Below are 19,021 nucleotides of genomic sequence, written 5' to 3'. Positions count from 1 at the left end.
TGTTCTAACTTTTCACACACTTTGGCAGACTGTTTCACCTTTTTCTCCTAAGTTGGAACTTTTGAGGCCATTACTGCTAGAAGGGAAAAGCTAGTGATGCTTATCTATGTTCAGAACTAGAAAATGTCCTCTTCTGCTCCCCAGGTTGGCCCCATTGTTATTCATGTGCTGCCTATAAAAAGACAACACCTCCAGAATGTGGAAAAGATGAATGTGCAGAATGCTACACACAGATACTCATCTAGGTGACCTGGCAAACACTGCAGATTTGGGTCTACCAATAAGATACTACTCCATTTGGGATGACACACCTTCCTTAGAAGTGACAGTGGCAGAACATAGACAAAGGCAATAACTAAAAGTATGTGGGGTTCTGCAGATTGCATCTAGAGTAAGAGTCAAATGATCTAAATTGTAGCCCAAGGCCTCTTGCTTGCTAACGTCCTCTGTCTGCCTCAGTTTTCTTACCTACAAAATTGATCACTGAACGTCACATGTCTCTTTATTAATTTATTCATTCACTGAAGAAGCAAGCTGTCAGAAAGCAACTGCTACATATGTCAAGAAAGACGCCAGACACTAAAATAAAATACAAAAATTTGATTACTACGAATTGCTACCATCAAGGAGTCATAGTCTAATGAAAGAGAAAATCATGAGAGTGAATAATGAAGTTAGCAAAAAGTTCAAAAACTCTTACTGAAGTATATGTAAAGTGTATTGTGACTACAGAAGAAAGGAAAAACCATCCTCTCTGTTCATGAAAGTAGTTTTGATCGAGGCAGAGATATTTGAGTGAGTCTTAAAATATATGTTGGAATTTGTGGTATAAGGTAGGTAGAGAAATGTGTACAAGACAGGAGAATGTCCTCAGACTGCAAGTCATGCAATAGCATGCTTCCTAGCCCAGAATAGTCACATTAGATATTTGATTTGTAAATGGATAAATGTATGAATGAATAAATAAGCATTTGAATAATCATAATGGGCTGGGCATGGTGGCTCACAACTATAAGTCCAGCACTTCAGGAGGCCAAGGCGGGTGGATCACTTGAGGTCAGGGCTTCGAGACCAACCTGGCCAAAATGGCGAAACTCTGTCTCTACTAAAAATACAAAAATTAGTCAGGCATGGTGTTGGGTGCCTGTAATCCCAGCTAGCCAGGAGGCTGAGGCAGGAGAATCGCTTGAGCCTGGGAGGCGAACATTGCAGTGAGTCGAGATCGCTCCACTGTCCTCTAGTCTGGGTGACATAAAAAATGAATAAATAAATAAGCATAATGAATTCATTGTTTCTAGAATGCGTAAGATGTAGAGAAAATACCAGTAAAGTTATAAACTGTGGAAAAATCTTGAGGAAACTTACACATCCAAAAAAGCAGTGTTAACATATTTGTGTTATTCTAGGATAATATATTTTTTTAACAACCAATGCAAGCTCTTGTTTAAATCCCAAAGTGCTTCTTATACCTTTGTGTATTCCCCCAGTTTGAATCATGAACATTAATTTCGTTGGGACAGTTGAAGATTTGAATTGATTATAATTAATTAAGCAACATTGCCATTGTAAAAGGTTACACCCTTTAATTACATATTCATTTATTAGTCATTCATTTATGTATTAAATATATATTTATCAATAACCGACTATTAATTCAGTAATTTTTTTAAGTGCGTGTTGTGTCCCAGGCATTGGGCTAGGACCTAGGCATAGAATGTTGAACGAAACAAGGTGCTTTCTACAGTTATGGAGCTCATTGCTTATCTATTGGCCATTTCCTTTTTTTTTTTCTTTTTTGAGATGGAGTCTCACTCTGTTGCCCAGGCTGGAGTGCAATGGTGTGATCTAGGTTCACTGTAACCTCTACCTCCCGGATTCAAACAATTCTCCTGCCTCAGCCTCCCAAGTAGGTGGGATTACAGGCACCTGCCATCATGCCCAGCTTATTTTTGTATTTTTGTAGAGACGGAGTTTCACCATGTTGGCCAGGCTAGTCTTGAACTCCTGACCTCAAGTGATCCACCCACCTCAGCCTCCCAAAGTGCTGGAATTACAGGTGTAAACCACCATGCCTGGCCCTCCTTGTTTTTTCATTGCTAACAGCACCCCAGTTTGGTTTGAGGTGACAATATAAATAGCTCTAGTGGACTCACCATGGCCAATCTAAGTTGACCATGGTAAATCCACGTCTCTGTGCCAGACACTCATGTTTTCCACCCTTCATATAGCTAAGGGTGACCATGTGGTAAAATTCCTACCATTGAAACATAGAGAAGGTCTTCAGGAGAACATCTAGAAATGATTTTGCATTTAGAGAAAATAGACAAATATGGAAAAAAAAAAAAGCTGCCATTTCACTTTCTTCCTTCCTTGAATATTTTGGTAGGAAGTTACCATGTTTAGAACTACAGGAGCTATAATGGTCTTAAGGTAGTCAAAGCCAGCCTGGCGCAATGGCTCACGCCTGTAATCCCAGCACTTTGGGAAGCCGTGGTGGGCAGATCACGAGGTCAGGAGATCGAGACCATCCTGGCCAACATGGTGAAGTCCCGTCTCTACTAAAAATACAAAAATTAGCTGGGTGTGGTAGCGTGCACCTGTAATCCCAGCTACCTGGGAGGCTAAGGCAGGAGAATCACTTGAACCCAGTAGGCAGAGACTGCAGTGGCTCGAGATCGCGCCACTGTACTCCGGCCTGGCAACAGAGCGAGACTCAGTCTCAAAAAAAAAAAAAAAAAAAGATTATCAAAGCCAACAGCCTGAGGATGGTAGAGAGCACAGCAGATAGAAAATCTTGTGTCCTTAATAACATTTTGTACACTAATCCTAACATCAAAGAACTCTAGAACTCCAGTGTTATAAATAATTCCAGACCCTCAGTTATATCAAAAAATTAGATAGCTTTTTCCTTCATATCTACAAATGAGAGTTTCTATGAGTTTCCACTGAAAATCACAAGATAATAAGCTCAGCAAAGACAGAGTTGCATCTGTTTTGTTAATTTATTTCCCAGTGCCTACTAAAGTACCTAGCACCTAACAGCCATTTAATAAACAGCTATCTAATGAGTGAACAACAAAAATAAAGGAAGGTATTAGTGAAAATTGCTTGGGCACTCGAGGGTTGTAGGAAAAGTGATTCTGACAGAGTCTATCAACAAGTCACTCCTTCACAGGCTGGATCATGGAGTCAAGTAAGGCACTGGAGAAAAAAAAACCCACAAGAATAATTAACTCAGTCCTGGGTAATAGCGGTTTGTTAATACAACCACAAAATCTGCCTCACCAAAAGTGCTCTAGAGGCAGCATTCTTTCTCCTTAAGCCACATATAGGACTAGAGATATTGGGTTTAGTCCTTTCAGTTTCTATATTTCATGCCATATTTTTCTCACATTCACACTATACCTATTTTACTTTTTCTTCCTATCACTACTTGTAGTCAATATTATAGAAGTCCTAGCTAGTGAAATTAGGCAAGAAAAATAAATAAAAGGCATAGATATTAAAAATGAAGAAGTAAAACTATCTTATTCAGAAAGGATATGATTATGTACAGAGAAAATCCCAAGGAATCTACAATATCAGACTCATCAGTGAATCTAGCAAGATCACTGGATACAGTTTATATATAAAAGTTATTATTAATTGTATTTCTGTGCACTGACAACAAAAATTGAAGATAACTTTTAAAACAACAATGTTTATAATGACACCAAAATATATCGAACTAGAAGTTCACATAAATTATAGTTTCCAAGAGCTCCACACTGGAAATTGGAAGCCATTGTTGAAATAAATTAAAGAAGATTTAAGTAAATGGAGAGACTTACCATGGTTATGGTTCGAAAGACTCTACATTGCCAAGATGCAAATTACTCCAAAATTGCCTACGGATTCAATATGATTTCAGTTAAAGTTTCTGAAACTTTCATTTGTTGTTGTTGTTGGAATAGACAAGCTGATTCTGAAGTTTATATACAAATGCAAAGGACCTAAAACAGCTAAAGAAAATTTGCAGAAGAAAGAAACCAGAAGAATTACACTGTCAGATTTTGAGACCTACTACAAAGCTACGGTTATTAACACAGTGCATATTGGTACTAGAATAGGCAAATAGACTAAAGAAACAGAAGTCAGAGTCCAGAAACTGAATTATACATACACGGTCATCTGATTTATGACAAAAGTGCCAAGGCAATTGAGTGGGAAGAGAATGATGTTCTATGTAAATGGCAATATTGGGTATCTGTATGGTAAAAAATAAGTCTTGGCTATATGTCATATAATATGGACAAATTAATTACAAATGTAGTGTACACCAAATGTGAAAGGTAAAACAAAATAACATAAAAAAAAGAATAATATCTTACCTTGGGATAGCAGATATTTCTTAAACAGGACACAAGAAGTGAAAAAGCAAGCCACAGCCTGGAATAATTTTATCATAATATATGCATATGTTTCTATCTGCGAAAGTACTCATACCCAGAATACATTAAGAACTCTTACAAAATAATAACAAAAGGACAAGCAACCACTTTAAATATGGCACACACACACAAAAAAAAAAACTTTGATCAGGCATTTCACACTGATTGCTCATCAAGAAAATGCAAATTGAACTACACTGAATTACCACTACATACTCATCAGAATGGCTAAAATTTTTAAAGGACTAATACAATCAAATATTGGTAAATATTGGGAGTTATTGGAACTTTTATATGTTGTTAGTTATTTATTGCGTGTGAACTGCCTCAACCCCTTTCAAAAACAGTTGGTTGTGTCAATTGAAGCTGAACTTCTGCCTATCCTATACTGTATGACCAGTAATCCCATTACTAAGTATATATTTAAGAGAAACAAAATACACTAAAAAGCATGTGCAAAACTCTTCATAACCAAACTATTCATAACCATGTTGATTCATAACAAGAACATAAAAACAATTCAAATGTTCATTAACGTGAAGAAGGATAAAATATAGTACATTTGTACAATGGAACACTGCTACTTAATAAGAACAAACTGCTGATGTACACAAGAACATGAACTAAACCAACAAGTATGTTGGGTGAAAGAAATCAGACACAAAAGAGCATATACAGTATAATTACATTTATATTAAGTTCAAGGACAGGTAAAACAAATCTGCTGATAGCAGTAAGGAGAGTGGGCACATCAGCAGGTATTGGTGGGAAGAGACACCGGAAACCTTTTAAGGTGATTAAAATGTTCTCCATCTTGACTTAGGTAGTAATTACACAGGTGTACACAGGTATACATGTATGTAAAAATCACTTAAGATTTGAGTTATTTACATACCTTACTACATGTACTTGATACTTCAATTAAAAAATTGAAAAAATACTCTTTAAAAAATTATTATAGTCACATTTCCTTGGGCTCTTTCTCTTCTCTCTTTCCCCTCTTTTCTCTCTCCCCTCTCTCTGTGTTTCTCTCTTTTGGCAGAAAAGTCAAACCTCAGAGAAACAAGGGAAATTCATGTGGACAAATTTGAATTCAAGTTGTCTCTATTAACCACCAAAATGGAGACAGTAAAGTCAAGCTGTGACTTGAATTGCCTGCTTTGGAAATCTGTAACAAAGTCTTGATGGATAATTGTCCTGAATCCCACTTTACTTTGTGGCACATACCTTCCTGGTTTCTGGCTTGAGTATGAAGGAGGAGACGCAGCAGCAGAGGAGAACAGATTTCCAATCGCAATGGTCTTGATTCATTAAGTTCACTAGATTCTGGAAATTAAGGCTTCTGTTCCACTCTGCTAACAATTAGCAGAGTGGACTCCTGGACAATCGCATAGCCCTCTGGGTATCTGAACCCTCATTGAAACATGAAGGGGCTGGGCTGTGTGTTGTTCTAATGAAAATGCAGCCTTCATTCATGCAACTAATATTTCCTGAGTGCCTGCCATAAACCAGGTTTGTTACATAAGGGACTGGAACTCAGGAGTTCATTTTTACTTTATTCGAGATTAATTATAATTTTACTTTGTGTCAAAGAAAAAAGAATACAATATCACTTATGTGATCCAGGGATGACCTGTAAACCCTAGCAGTGGTGGGGCGGGGGGCGGGGGGAGGCGCGGTGGGCAGGGGGATGGTAAGCAGGGGCACAACGGCAATGGTGACAGTAACCAGAAACGCCCTGCTTCCCTCAAAAGAGAAAAAAAACCCAGACCTGTTTCCATGACGGGGTTCTTACGTGTCCATTTGGGAATCTGAATGTTTTGGTTCTTTTCATTTCCCTCCTCCCATAAGGAGAAAAAGCTAATTCCATACGTGCGTGTGTGTGTGTGTGCGCGCGTGTATGTATGTGTGTGTGTAAGGGTGTTTACATATATAGTGAATGTGCCATAGCGATGTATTTAATTTTGTGTACATGTATATTTGTGTCTGCATGTATTTCTTAGTGTTTGTGCATAAGGATGTGGACATATATGGTCTGTGTTTGTATTATGTATGTATGTGTGTGTGTGTGGGGGAGGCAGGGTGTGTATAAAGGCTGTTCTAGATTTTACCTTACTCTAAAAGCTGACTAATAACATGAAAAATGTGAGTCAGAAAGGTGAAGGGTTAACTGTTTAATGAACATAAAGTTCATTCAGAAAACCGTGGTTTGTAACTGGTGAGAGGAAGCATTGAGCAGTTTCTTGTAAAGTTACAATAGCCAGATCTGCAAAGGAAACCCCTCCCAGCTTGGAATTCCAGAGTGTTTCCTAGAGCTTGGAAGGTAGCCAAAACATGAGCAGGCATTTAAAAGGGAAGGGAACGGGGGAAACCTGGAGGAAAGGACATGAATCCATCTGTCTTTCCCATCCACTACCCCATCCCCCTCTTTCATAAATAGTTTTAAGAGGAACTAATAGACCTATACTTAATATCTTCTCTCCTACCTTGTCACTTTTGTCTTCCTCATGCCTTCTCTTCTAATGTGGCTCAGTGCTTAGTACAGGAGAAACCGGTAACCCTGAATTACAGCTCTTCCTTTCTCACTACATGAATTCAATTTCCTCATCTGTCAAATGAGTATACAAATTCATATCTCGAAAGCAGTTGCTGTGAGAATCAGATCAGCATAACCTCACAGCTTATGTCTTTTAGAACAGCACTTGGCACATGGTAAACACTCCGAAGTATTTGTTCAATGAATGAATAGATTAAAAGGTGGCATGTTTTGTACTAAAATGTTCAATGATAGTATAAAACCATTTGGTCATAATGCGGAAAGGGAAGTAGGCAGGAATTCCCTTAATCTGTATTTTATGCAGGTTCCAAAGGAGCATGGTGGAGAGAAGGATGCAGATAGTCTGGGTGAGAGCTGGAGGCTGGAGTCAGCAGGAAGGATTGATATTGATTTCTTATCAATAGAAAGAAGGACTGAGGCCGTGGGTGCTTGGGGAGTGAGGACTCCTTTCCGCCCCGTCCTAGGCTAAGTTCACCACCCATTCCGTCTTGAGATCTGCCTCAAACACAAATCCCTCAATTGACCACAGGGGGCGCCCCTTCTATGAACTTGGCGCTGATTGTTGTGATCTGCCCACCACAGTGGGGAAAACACAAAATTTGCAGATCAGGCATGTCCGGGCTCAGATTCCTACTCCAGCACCTGGTAGCCAAGGAACCCCAACTGTTAAATAGACATGGTGATGCCTGCTTTCCAAGTCTGTTGGGAAAGAGAGAGGGGAGTGGGGAGGAGAGAGAGAGAGAGAGAGAGAGACAGAGAGACTGAGCAAGCATGCCGAGACTTAATATAATTATATTTATATTAAAAGATACACAGTAGAATATGGAATGAATGTCCAATATCAGAAAGCGTTCTAGGGAGCCTTCCTATAGAAAGAACTGTGGGTGGATGGGGAGTAAGCATTAGCTACTCCTTGAGTGCACAGAATACTCAGCCTTCTTCCAGATGATGAGCTAAAGTTCAAAGATCAAGCCATGTACACACCTTCTTTCTCATCCCAGGTCCTATTCTGCTTGAATTCAAATGGCCATCCACACCTTGCCTGAAATACTTGCAATAATTAAGATATGGCTTTCTCCTTGCTTAGGGGTTGGTCCACAATTCCCTTAAGTGGCCTCATTTCAATTAGGACTCACACATCCCTTCAACAGTAATTTTGTGTCAGGCTTGGTTAGCAACTCAAGGCTCAAGCATAAATGGAACAGAATTCTTTTCCTTTTGAAACTCACCAATAAATATAGTGATCGTAACAACTAACTGCATTGTTTTCTTTCCCTCAATTCTAAGCACTATGCAAAGGCTTTAAAGCAGTGGTCCCAAATCTTTTTGGCACCAGGGACCAGTTTTGTGGAAGACAATTTTGTGAAGAGACAAAATGTGGAAGACCATGGACCGGGATGGTTTGGGGATGATTCAAGCACATTACGTTTCTTGTGCACTGTATTTCTATTATTATTACACTGTATTATATAATGAAATAATTATACAATTCACCATAATGTAGAATCAGTGGGACCCCTGAGTTTGTTTTCCTGCAACTAGACACTCCCATCTAGGGGTGATGGGAGATGCTGACAGGTCATCAGGCATTAGATTCTCATAAGAAGTGCACAACCTAGATCCCTCGCATGCGCAGTTCACTATAGGATTTATGCTCCTATGATAATTTAATGCCACTGCTGATCGGACAAGAGGCAGAGCTCAAGCAGTAATGTAAGCAATGGGGAGCAGCTGTAAATACTGCTGATCTTACTCACCCACTGCTCACCTCCTGCTGTGTGGCCAAGTTCCTAACAGGCCACAAACTGGTACCTGTCTGTGTCCCCAGGGTTGGGACCACTGCCTTACAGGACTTCATCTCATTTAGTTTTCACCAAAATTCTATGTGGTAGGTACTCTCATTAGATCCATTTTATGGGTGAGGAGCTGAGAGTAAAACTGGTTATATAACTTGCCTAAAATAAGTCAAGTCTCTGATGAGAGGGCCGGGATTCAAGGTCAAGTAGTCTGACTCCAAAATCTCAAAGCACTTCTGTGGTAGGAAGGATAAATGAACGGAATGGCATAGAGTCATCTAAATGATTGCAGTAGAAAGGGAGCATTTCCCGTGTGCAGTGTAATTTTTGCAGGGCTTTGAAAGATAAATAGGGGCATGCAATTAAAGAAGAGAGGAGAAGGCATTCTAGGCAGAAAAGCCAGTGCTTACACAGAATCTCAGAATTGTAACAGTTCCCATTACACCCTGGCAGTTTGTTGCCAGGGCTATTGTCAAGCACCCTCCTGCCTCCCAGTGGGGCTGAGAAGGGGTGAAGGGACACTGGCAGAACTGAAGCTGGGAAATTTGCACTTGCTAGTCAGGACTTGCATAGCCATCTTCTCAATGCCAAAGAGGACCTCAGTCTCTGTGTGCCCTTTGTTTTTTGTTTGTTTGTTTGTGGCCCGGGCTAGAGTGCAGTGGTGTGATCTCTGTTCACTGCAACCTCCACCTCCCAGGTTCAAGGAGTTCTCCTGCCTCAGCCTCCCAAGTAGCTTGGATTATAGGCACCCATCCCCACACCCGGATAATTTTTATATTTTTAGTAGAGACGGAGTTTCACCATGTTGGTCAGGCTGGTCTGTGTGTGCTTTGGATTTGAGACAGTCTGATGATTTAGAGTTAAAAATGGGAGTAAATTGAGTGATTCTCTAGTTATCATGTTTAGTCAAATCAGATCTGTGCATCCAAAATCATAAGGCAGGTTTTCCTGTGTGGCTCAGTAACATCCTTAAGGAAATATTTCTGATGTCTATCCAGTGTTTTGTTCAGAAAGAGTGTCAGGGTTGACGATAGCTGTGATGCTCCAGACGGAGCTGCGGATAGCAGCATATAAGTTTCAGGGCAGTGGTTGAGTGGCTGTGGGAGGACGGGGAAGGAAGGTGGATGGCCTTTCTCAACCATCTGTCATTGGCTGGAATATTGTGTGACTTGTGAAATAGAATTAGAGATATGATCTTCTAATGGTCTTTTCACAGTTTTCAAGGGATTTTAGGAGAAAACTCTTAGCCATACAAAGCTGTGGACAAGAAAATCACCTATCAGAACATGCTTATCTAGAAAGGAAAATTTAAACCATCAAATAGAAGAGTTATTAGCTTTCTTTTTCCTTCTCTCCAAGAAGGTTATTTAGAATCAGCTTTCTTACTACATCCTGTACTTAGAAAGGAATAACATGCATATGACACTTTCAAAAAATCACTTTTGCATACAAGGGAGTCCTTCTGAACCTAGTTGGGAAATTATGAACAACGATGTAGAGATACGTGGGTGTCCTTACATTTTGTGTCTTAAAATGTCCAGCTCTCAGGATGAAATATTTTCCCCCATGAAATCCCCATTGAAAATAGAAACCAGAACTATGATCTAAAAGAAAAATATCTATTTGAATATTTCTACTTGTGAACTGACATTTTTAGATAGTACTTTTTTTGGTGACTGAAGCATAGCAAATAGAGTTTTGTTTCCTTCCCACAGATACCAGATTTCTTCGAACAGTACATAGAATGGTGCACATTACAGGGCATCTACCACACAAAAAAACAAAGCCACTGGAGGAAATAAGGGTTGGGGAAGAGGGAGGAAATGGTAGGTACCATCTCACATGGGGATGTAGTTTTCACAGATCACCAGGTAGCATCATGTGATCTGCATGAGTTTCCTAAGGGAGAAAGGGGCTCTCCTTTTGTTCATATTGGCTGCATTCCTGCATTTCATTAATTCTGAATGGCAAGTGAGCAAGATCCTCACTGCTGAAATCTGATCAGATGTTATTGATGAATCATGGAATTCCAGAGTTAGGAGCTGGAAAGAAGGTCAAGAGGACATCTGAGTCAGTCTCTGACTAGTAGCAGGTGATGGGTTATGATGTCAGTTTTGGAACCGGACAACTAAGGCCCAGAGGTGATCAGGCATCCTCTTCTGGTCCAAAGGTCAGCTCCAGGGAACAGGCTGCAGGTCTCTGACAGCAGAGGATAATTCTCTTTCTATACCACACATGCCTCCTCAACTAACCAGCATGAACATAAAATCTGCATTGTAGCCAAGCCTATAGCTGTGGGAAACACAGACTCCCTTCTTCCCATGCCCACTTTTGAAGAGGTTACTATAAATCATCACCCCTGGGGCTGAGCTTTGGGATTTCCTAAATCTCAGAGAAACGTAAGCACAACGGCCCCACTTTGCATACCTGAAAGCAAAACTGAATAAAATCATACTGGGCGTTTCGTTTTCGTTTGTAGCCAGATATTTTTAAACAGCATATTCTTATGCAATATAAAAATAATACATACCCATTAAGAAAATAAAAGATAAATATAACAACGCTTTCTCAAAAATATCATTCTGCAATTACAAAATTGGCACACAGCACAGGTTAGCAAACTTTTCCTCTAAAGAGCTAGATGGCAGATATTTTGGACTTTAGAGGACCTAGGGTATCTTGCGCATATTCACTTCTGCTGCTGTAATGCAAAAACAACCATAAACAATACATAAAGAAGGAGTGTGGCCATGTTCCAATTATTTACAAAAACAGGTGGCAGGACAGATTTGGCCTGTGGGCCATGCTTTGCCAGCACCTGGCATATAGAACTGAGAATTTTTTTCCTATGTGTATCACATTAGATATCCAACTGTGTATACTGTTCTTTTCACTTCATGTTGTATCATATATACTTTCTTGGATTATTGAATTATCTTTATATAGTATTTTGCACAAAATGGTTGTTCATTATCCCATATTATGAATGAAGCAATATTTGCATGACCATCGACATTTAGATGTTTTCCAATTTTCTTACTATTTTGCATATTGTGATAAACATCAGTATACCTTAGATTTTTGTCTTCATTTCAGGTTATTTCCATAGGGTATATTTTGGGAAGTTGAATTCAAAGAAAAAAAATACTCTTAGAAAAAAACTGCTAATTCTTCATCTCAAAAGGCTTCCCCAATTTACTCCCAGAACTGTGGATGAAATTGCTTATTTCTCCCTAACCAGACCAACACAGAATATTAGACTTTGTAAAGCATTGCTTCTTTGATAAGAACAAGGATGTCTCAGGCAAGTGAGGAACTGAGCAAACATGATGCTCTGGTCACTAAGCCTCCTCATTCTTCACTCAGTAGGCCAGATGACCCTCCTCACTCCACTCCCAGCCCCCAACCCCACCCATGGCCCCAGACAGAGGGCAGAGAATGGAACCTATTATCTTTCTGAACGTTCCTTCCCTCTTCCTGTCCACCTCACATCTGGATGGAATACAAATCCCCTGACTTCCTGTTTCTCTCCCTACAATAGGTCCCAAATGTCCACTTCAAATTAACCCTTTTTTTGCTTTTTGCTTCTCTCACTTCAACCCCAAACTCTCATTTTTTGAGACAGGGTTTCACTCTGTTGCCCAGGCTGGAGTGTAGTATTGTCATTAAGGCTCACTGCAACCTCGATCTCTCAGGCTCAAGCAATCCTCTTGCCTCAGCCTCCCAAGTATCTGGGACGAAAGGCTTGCACGACCAAGTCCTGCTAATTTTTTATATTTTTGTAGAGGTGGGGTCTCACCATGTTACCCAGGCTTGTCTGTAACTCCTGGGCTCAAGCAATTCTCCCTCTTCAGCCTCCCAAAGTGCTGGGATGACAGATGTGAGCCACCATACCCAGCACAAGCCCTTTATTATTGTATTTTCTCAAAATGAGTTTCACTGAGCTTTGCCTATTTAAGAGTCTCCATTTGGCCATTCTTTGTTAATTTCTTTCACTAAGGCAGGCAGTTCACAGGAGTATGTGAAGAGGCCCTAGGAGCAATAGGGAGTAGTGAGGTGTGTGGTACAGAGAGTCAAATGCAAACACTTTCAACAATGTTCCAGGAAAAAAGATAGGTCTATTGATTAGATCAGGCCCTATAAGCTCTTTCATTGGCGATCCTGGTTCTAGATAATTAGCTTCTACCTTTTATCGTTCACTAACCAGGGACACAAAACCTTCACAACCTGCGCTGGCCAACCTTACACTGCTTCCTCCCTCCACACCCCACACCCCACCCCCCGACTGCATGGGTAACCCATAACCAGCTAAACTGAACTATTCCAACACACATTTCAGCCTGTTTGGTCTTTTGTTCATGATGATCCTTTTTTCCTCAAATACTCATTCCTCTTCTATAGTTTTTATCAATAAAGGCTCAAAATCACTACTCTGATACTACCTGTCTTTCAAATGTCCACCCACTGGGGCATATCAGTCTTCTAACAAATATTTATTGGGCATCTAGTATATGCCACTACCTGTGCTGGGCACTGGGAATACAGCTGGAGCAAGACAGACCCTGCCATTCTCATGCAAGTTACAATGTAGCTTTTGCATATTGTCCTTTGTATTACTTGGAAGCCAGGGCCTCCCCACTCCCAGACTGGGAGCCCCCTGAGGACAAGAGTGGTGTTCCGTTAATCACTAAGCCCTATTACAGGCACAGGGTAGGTGCTAAGATAATGTTTATGAAGTGACTACAGCTGTGTTGCCAACAGGAAGCAGGGACATCCTTGAGGACAAGATAGTGTCTGATTCACTCCTGTATCCCCCTCAAGCAGCTAGCACAGAACCTGGCACCGTAAATCCTAAGTTGATAAGCATGGGAGGAAATGAGTGGACTGGCTTTAGTTTACCTCTTTACTTCTTTCCCTATAATAATGCCAAAGAAAACAAAATCCTGCAAAAAGCAACCAGCAGATGGTGGGAAAACTGGTTTCTAAACCTGAATATCACTATAAATGAGAAATACTCTTTTATTTTTGGGAAAATATGAGTTTTGCATCTTATTAAGATTGATGTGTTTTATCTATAATTAATAATCATCATCATTGCTGATGGCTGGTTCACAAATTCACCACTTGTTGGCCGAGGGAGCTTGGGTGAAGGAGTGATCTCCTCTGAGTCTCAGTTTTCTTTTTTATAAGATGGAGATTTGAAAGCTTATCTGTCTAGAGTGTTGAAGGACAAGTCAATTAAATGAGATAAAGTATGTTTTAGTGTACAGTACTAACATGTACCCCTACTATGTTTTACTAGGGGTATGTTTTACTCCTAGTGCAGAGTAGGTATTTAAGAAGTTGTAGATTTTTTTCCTTCTCATTATTATTCCAGTAATCTAGTGTGACAGCAAAAATCAAGCTTCTATTTTCATAAAAGTGTCTCCTATTTTTTCTCCAGTCAAAACCACAGATTCTTATTTTACGGGAGTCATGTCTATTGGTTGACCCCCAGAGAATTCTGAATGATCTCAGTGTGCAGTATGATGTCATATTAAGGAACTACAGGGCAGTGGTTGAGAGGGTTAACAAGTCAGTGTTAAGTGTGCCTGTATTGAATTCATTCATTTATTCAACACATATTTATGGAGGACTGATCATGTGCTAGACACTATACTAGGTGTGGGATACAGTGGAAATCAAATCTTTGCCCCCATGAAGTTGACATTCTACTGACAGACGACATTCAAGCAATACATGTATACAATTTATACTGAATTTATATTATATGAAGTGAGAATGAGGGTGATGGAGGAAAATCAAAAAGGGAAAGAGGCAAGGGTATGCTGTGGGGGAGATTGAATCTCTGTTTTTAAACTCATAAGATGTGTGGCCATAGGCAGTATGACCTCCACAATTTGTAAAATGCAGGGCAAAGTGAAAATGTAGCACCCACTGTTCAAAATTTTGAGTCGATGACTGCAGAAAATTGAACCAAGCACAGGTCCTTTTAAGTACATGCAGGACCTTTGCAGTCCCACAGAGCAGATACTCGTGAAGCTGATCCTGAACTTGAGCAAGTTGTTTGATTTTTCTCAGCCTCAGTTGTTAATTGGGAAAGGACTTGGAAATATTGAAACATGTAATAAGAGAAAATGATTCTAAAGCTTTTTCCTCTAGGTACAGTGTTAGAGAGTACAAAGGGCATTTTTACCTCCAACACATCTTTCATGAAGAGTTTTTTATCTAGGATTCATGGAGCCCTATGTTAAACAGATTTGCCCAAGTTCTAACAAGATTCTGGAATCTCGTATGTGGGTGTGTTCATGTTGGGGTGTGTGTGTGTGTATGTGGGGTGTGTGGGTGTCTGTGTTTTTCCTCTGGAAAGCACCATAGTCTCTGCCACATTTTTTAAAAGGTGCATAACCCTTTAAACAGGAACCATTTACTTTAAATGGAATCAGAAATCTCACTATGAAAAAGCAATAATATTTATTTGTACTGTGTGTATCTCTTACTGTTTATTCCATGTTCACAATTCATCTCATTTTCATTCAAGACAACCAACTGGGCTAGTTAGAGCTGAGATTTGAGCCCAGTTTTTCTCACTGACTCTAAAACTCATCCATGCTCCTAAACCTCCTCACCATTGGAGGGCATTGCTGTTTACAGTTTCAGCTGTACTATCAAAAGCAGCAAATCAAGGGCAGGGACCACAGCTTGACCTTAAACTATTCAACTGCACTTAATTACCCATTGTAGTGGAAGCACATAAATACAGGATGTCCCCTCACTCTGCCATTCTGCTTTGCATCATTATCAAAAAGACAAAGGTAATTCATGTCTAATTACTCACTCACCGCAAGGTCAGAATATTTATTTTTATCATATTTGTGATTTTTAGGATTAGTGATATCAGTATTTATTCATGGCTAACCTAAATCAAACATCCTGTTGATATCTATAAAGAGCCATATAGTTATTGTCGCAGGTATGCTGAGTCACAAAGCAAATACGAAGTTTATGAGTTGACAGGGAAAAGGCTGCAGGGAGGTAGAGATAAGTGTGCCTGGGTAATCACAAATGTCTTGCGAAATATACACATTGTTTATTTATATTGTCCATTTATCAAGCTCAATAGGGGCTTGGGAAACTGAAAATGACCAAAGTAGGAGAAGTTATGAGTGTTATTTTCCAAATTTGCTGCTGGTGGTGACTTTTTGGTTCAATTTATTAAATACTTAATTTAGAAATTATCCTCTGTTTCTAGTGGAATACAGCCTTGACCAGCTTGAGAAAGATCAAAGGAGAAGTAGAAGAGACATGTGACTGGGATTAATTTACTCGGAGATCTGGAGTAGCAATAACTTGTGTCTTTCCAAAACCCCTGCAGTCAATTAATGAGATCAATTTAAAGTGGCAGTATTGAAAGGGAAAACCCAAACACTTGGATATAGCAGTAGGCAATTGACCTATTCCTTTTTCCATTCAGATTCACTCAGTCAAATTATCTTATTGACTGTGGCTACTGTCGTCATAACTGTGTTAGCTAACTGTCTGAAGTTTTCATTCATTCTCTGTCTTTGCAGATGTCGCTGCTATTCAATCTGTATTTCCTTGCTCTGTCTAGCTCTCTGTCTGCACTAACAGGATATACACATGTGTGTGTACCCATTTTTTTCCTTAATCTATCCCATTGTTCCTCTTAATGTCTTTGGACAGATCAACAGTCTGAAAGTCAGGCTTCTAATAGAATCTTACTGGAAGTAACTAGCTGTGAAACTTGGGCAAGTATTTGACCTCTCACTTCCCCCATCTATGAAGGGAAGATGTGAAAACAAATGGTTGTGTGGTTCCTCTCCTACTTACTCACTCTATATTTCTATAATTTTTTATCTAGTTTCCATGGAGCACAAGGTCATTAGTAATGTGCCCCACGACTCTCCTTAGATTAATCAGACAAGCCAAAATTGGGGGAGATCTGAACAAAGTCTTAGAGTCTAGTTGATAGTAAGAATATGAAATGGATATGACTCATTGATGTGATATGGTCTTCAAAAAGCTAAATCTGGTGTTTGAATGCGTAGAAATATATTAGGTTTTAGAACATAAAATTTCCATTTTGGTAGATGAAAAATGTTGAATAAAGGTAATTTCATAAGGTTCATAGTCTGTAGAGTGAGATGGAAGCAGAAAAACCTCACTTTGCTCTGTTCTGCTGTACTAAGCTTATACTTTAAGTAATCATTCAGTTCTTGATGCCATACAAATAAAGACGGTAGTGGACAAAAAGAGACACATATATTCAGTATATAACAACCAAGCGGGGAGGGGACTTTAAGACATGTCTGGTTAATGGGGGAAAAAATAAAGAGACTCTTTAACTTGGAGGTGTTAGCAGTCTTTTAGTCTTTAAAAGATAGGTGCAAAAGACAAAATTTTTCTGTGTGTGTATATATATATACACACACACACACACACATATATTTAATGCAATATATGACTAAGTAGTTCATGTAAGTGACAGTAGTAATAGTGACTAAGAAGTTCAGAAAAAGATTCAGATCCGTGTGAGAAGGAACTTTTTGAATGGAGCTGTCCAAAATTTAAAGGTGCCTTGTCAGCTAGTTGCAGTGTTCCATTGCCAGGGATGTTCAACTCAAGCAGCACCAGGTGGTAGGTCTAGGACACTGGCTGTCTACCTGGGGTGAGTTTGTCTCCCAGGGGACATTTGATAATGCTTGCAAATGTGTTTGATTGTCACAATTTTGGGGGTTGGTGGGAGGGTGCTATTGGCATCTAATAAATAGAAGTCTGAGATGTTTCTAAACATCAAACAATGCACAGAACAGCACCCTCACTGTAAGGAATTACCCAAGCCGAAATTGAGAAATCCTAGTCTAAACAGTTTGATACAGATGTTTAATTCCTAACATCCCTGTAGCTGGGGAGGAAAAAGTGAAATTGATCTATCGGAACAATAGTTATGTAGGCAATTGTTTATAATGACATTTTAAAAAGAATGTTAATGATATGCAGACATGTAAATTTTTAAACATATAACATTAAACATAAAAAAGAATACATCTCTATTTTATAAATATATCAAAATATTGAGTGGTTAAGTCTGATCAGTGAGGTTATTCATGCTTTTGTTTTCCTTTTTTCTCTATTTTCCAAGTAGCTATAATATACCAGTCCTGCTTTTAAATTCAGAAGAAGAAAAAAAGAATCTAAGTTGAATTTTTAAAACCTAATATGTCCCTGAGGACTGAAAGGCACATGGTAATAAGAATAACCATAATAGTAACTTCAATTTAGCCAGCAGCATACGGGGAGACAGGCCCACTCATTCACTCCCGGTCAGAATGTAAATTGTTATAACCCCTTTGGAAGACAATTTGGCAATATGACTGCAGAACTTCAAAAATATTCATATTCTATGACCCAGTCATTCCAATTTTGGGATGCTAGCCTAAGGAAATAATCAAAAATAGGCACAAAGATGTTCATTTAAGCATGATTTATAATAGTCAATAATTGGATTTATAACGGCTACAAATTGAAAACAGTCTTAATTACTAGAAATAGGTGAATGTTTAACTAAATTATAATAAATCCATATGATGTAACACATAGCCATTGAAAACAATATTTACAGCTACTGATGGTGGGGGAAGAAACTTAAGATGCACGAATAACTGTGAAAAATAAGGGTCCAAAATAAATAAAAAGGATAACCCCCAAAATATAAGTATACAAAGAAGCCATGATGTTTGAAAGTATATGTGTTAAAGTGTTAACAGAAAGTAAAGATCTTTAGGATATGAGATATGAGTGTTTAAAAATTTTTTCTTTATATATTTATGACCTTTTCTAATTGTATAAAATGAAAAACATAAATTTTATAAACAGACAAAAACTTTAATAATATTTGTCAAATGCCAAATCTGAGTCCAAAGCCATTGTCCATTTTAAGAAAATCATCTGATTCAACATCACATCTACTTTTCAAGAGAGCACCATGCCCATTTCACAAAAGAGAAACTTTGGCCCAATATTCCTCAGTCTCCATGTTTTAACTTAGATATTGTTTCCTCCAGGAGGCCCTCATTGACCTTCCAATTCTGGTTAAATTACTCTTTCTCTGAGTTCTCATTACTCTACTGATTATGTATATATAAAATATATATATAATATGTATATTATATGTTGTGCATATATATATGCACTGTGTGTGTTCGTGTGTGTGAATA

General features: G+C 38.9%; 1 long non-coding RNA gene across 1 annotated transcript; it reads right to left on the bottom strand.

Moving 5' to 3' along the window:
* Positions 1–2,760: 2,760 nt before the first annotated feature.
* Positions 2,761–7,024, bottom strand: LOC105492785 (uncharacterized). Its single transcript, XR_011606754.1, has 3 exons — positions 6,917–7,024; positions 3,831–5,756; positions 2,761–3,201 (listed from the first exon to the last, which is right to left on the bottom strand). It is a non-coding gene; the product is annotated as an uncharacterized lncRNA (long non-coding RNA).
* Positions 7,025–19,021: the final 11,997 nt, after the last annotated feature.

This window comes from Macaca nemestrina, chromosome 8 (genome assembly GCF_043159975.1).
Source record: "Macaca nemestrina isolate mMacNem1 chromosome 8, mMacNem.hap1, whole genome shotgun sequence".
Taxonomy (NCBI): Eukaryota; Metazoa; Chordata; class Mammalia; order Primates; family Cercopithecidae; genus Macaca; species Macaca nemestrina.
This window is presented reverse-complemented; position numbering and strand designations above follow the sequence as displayed.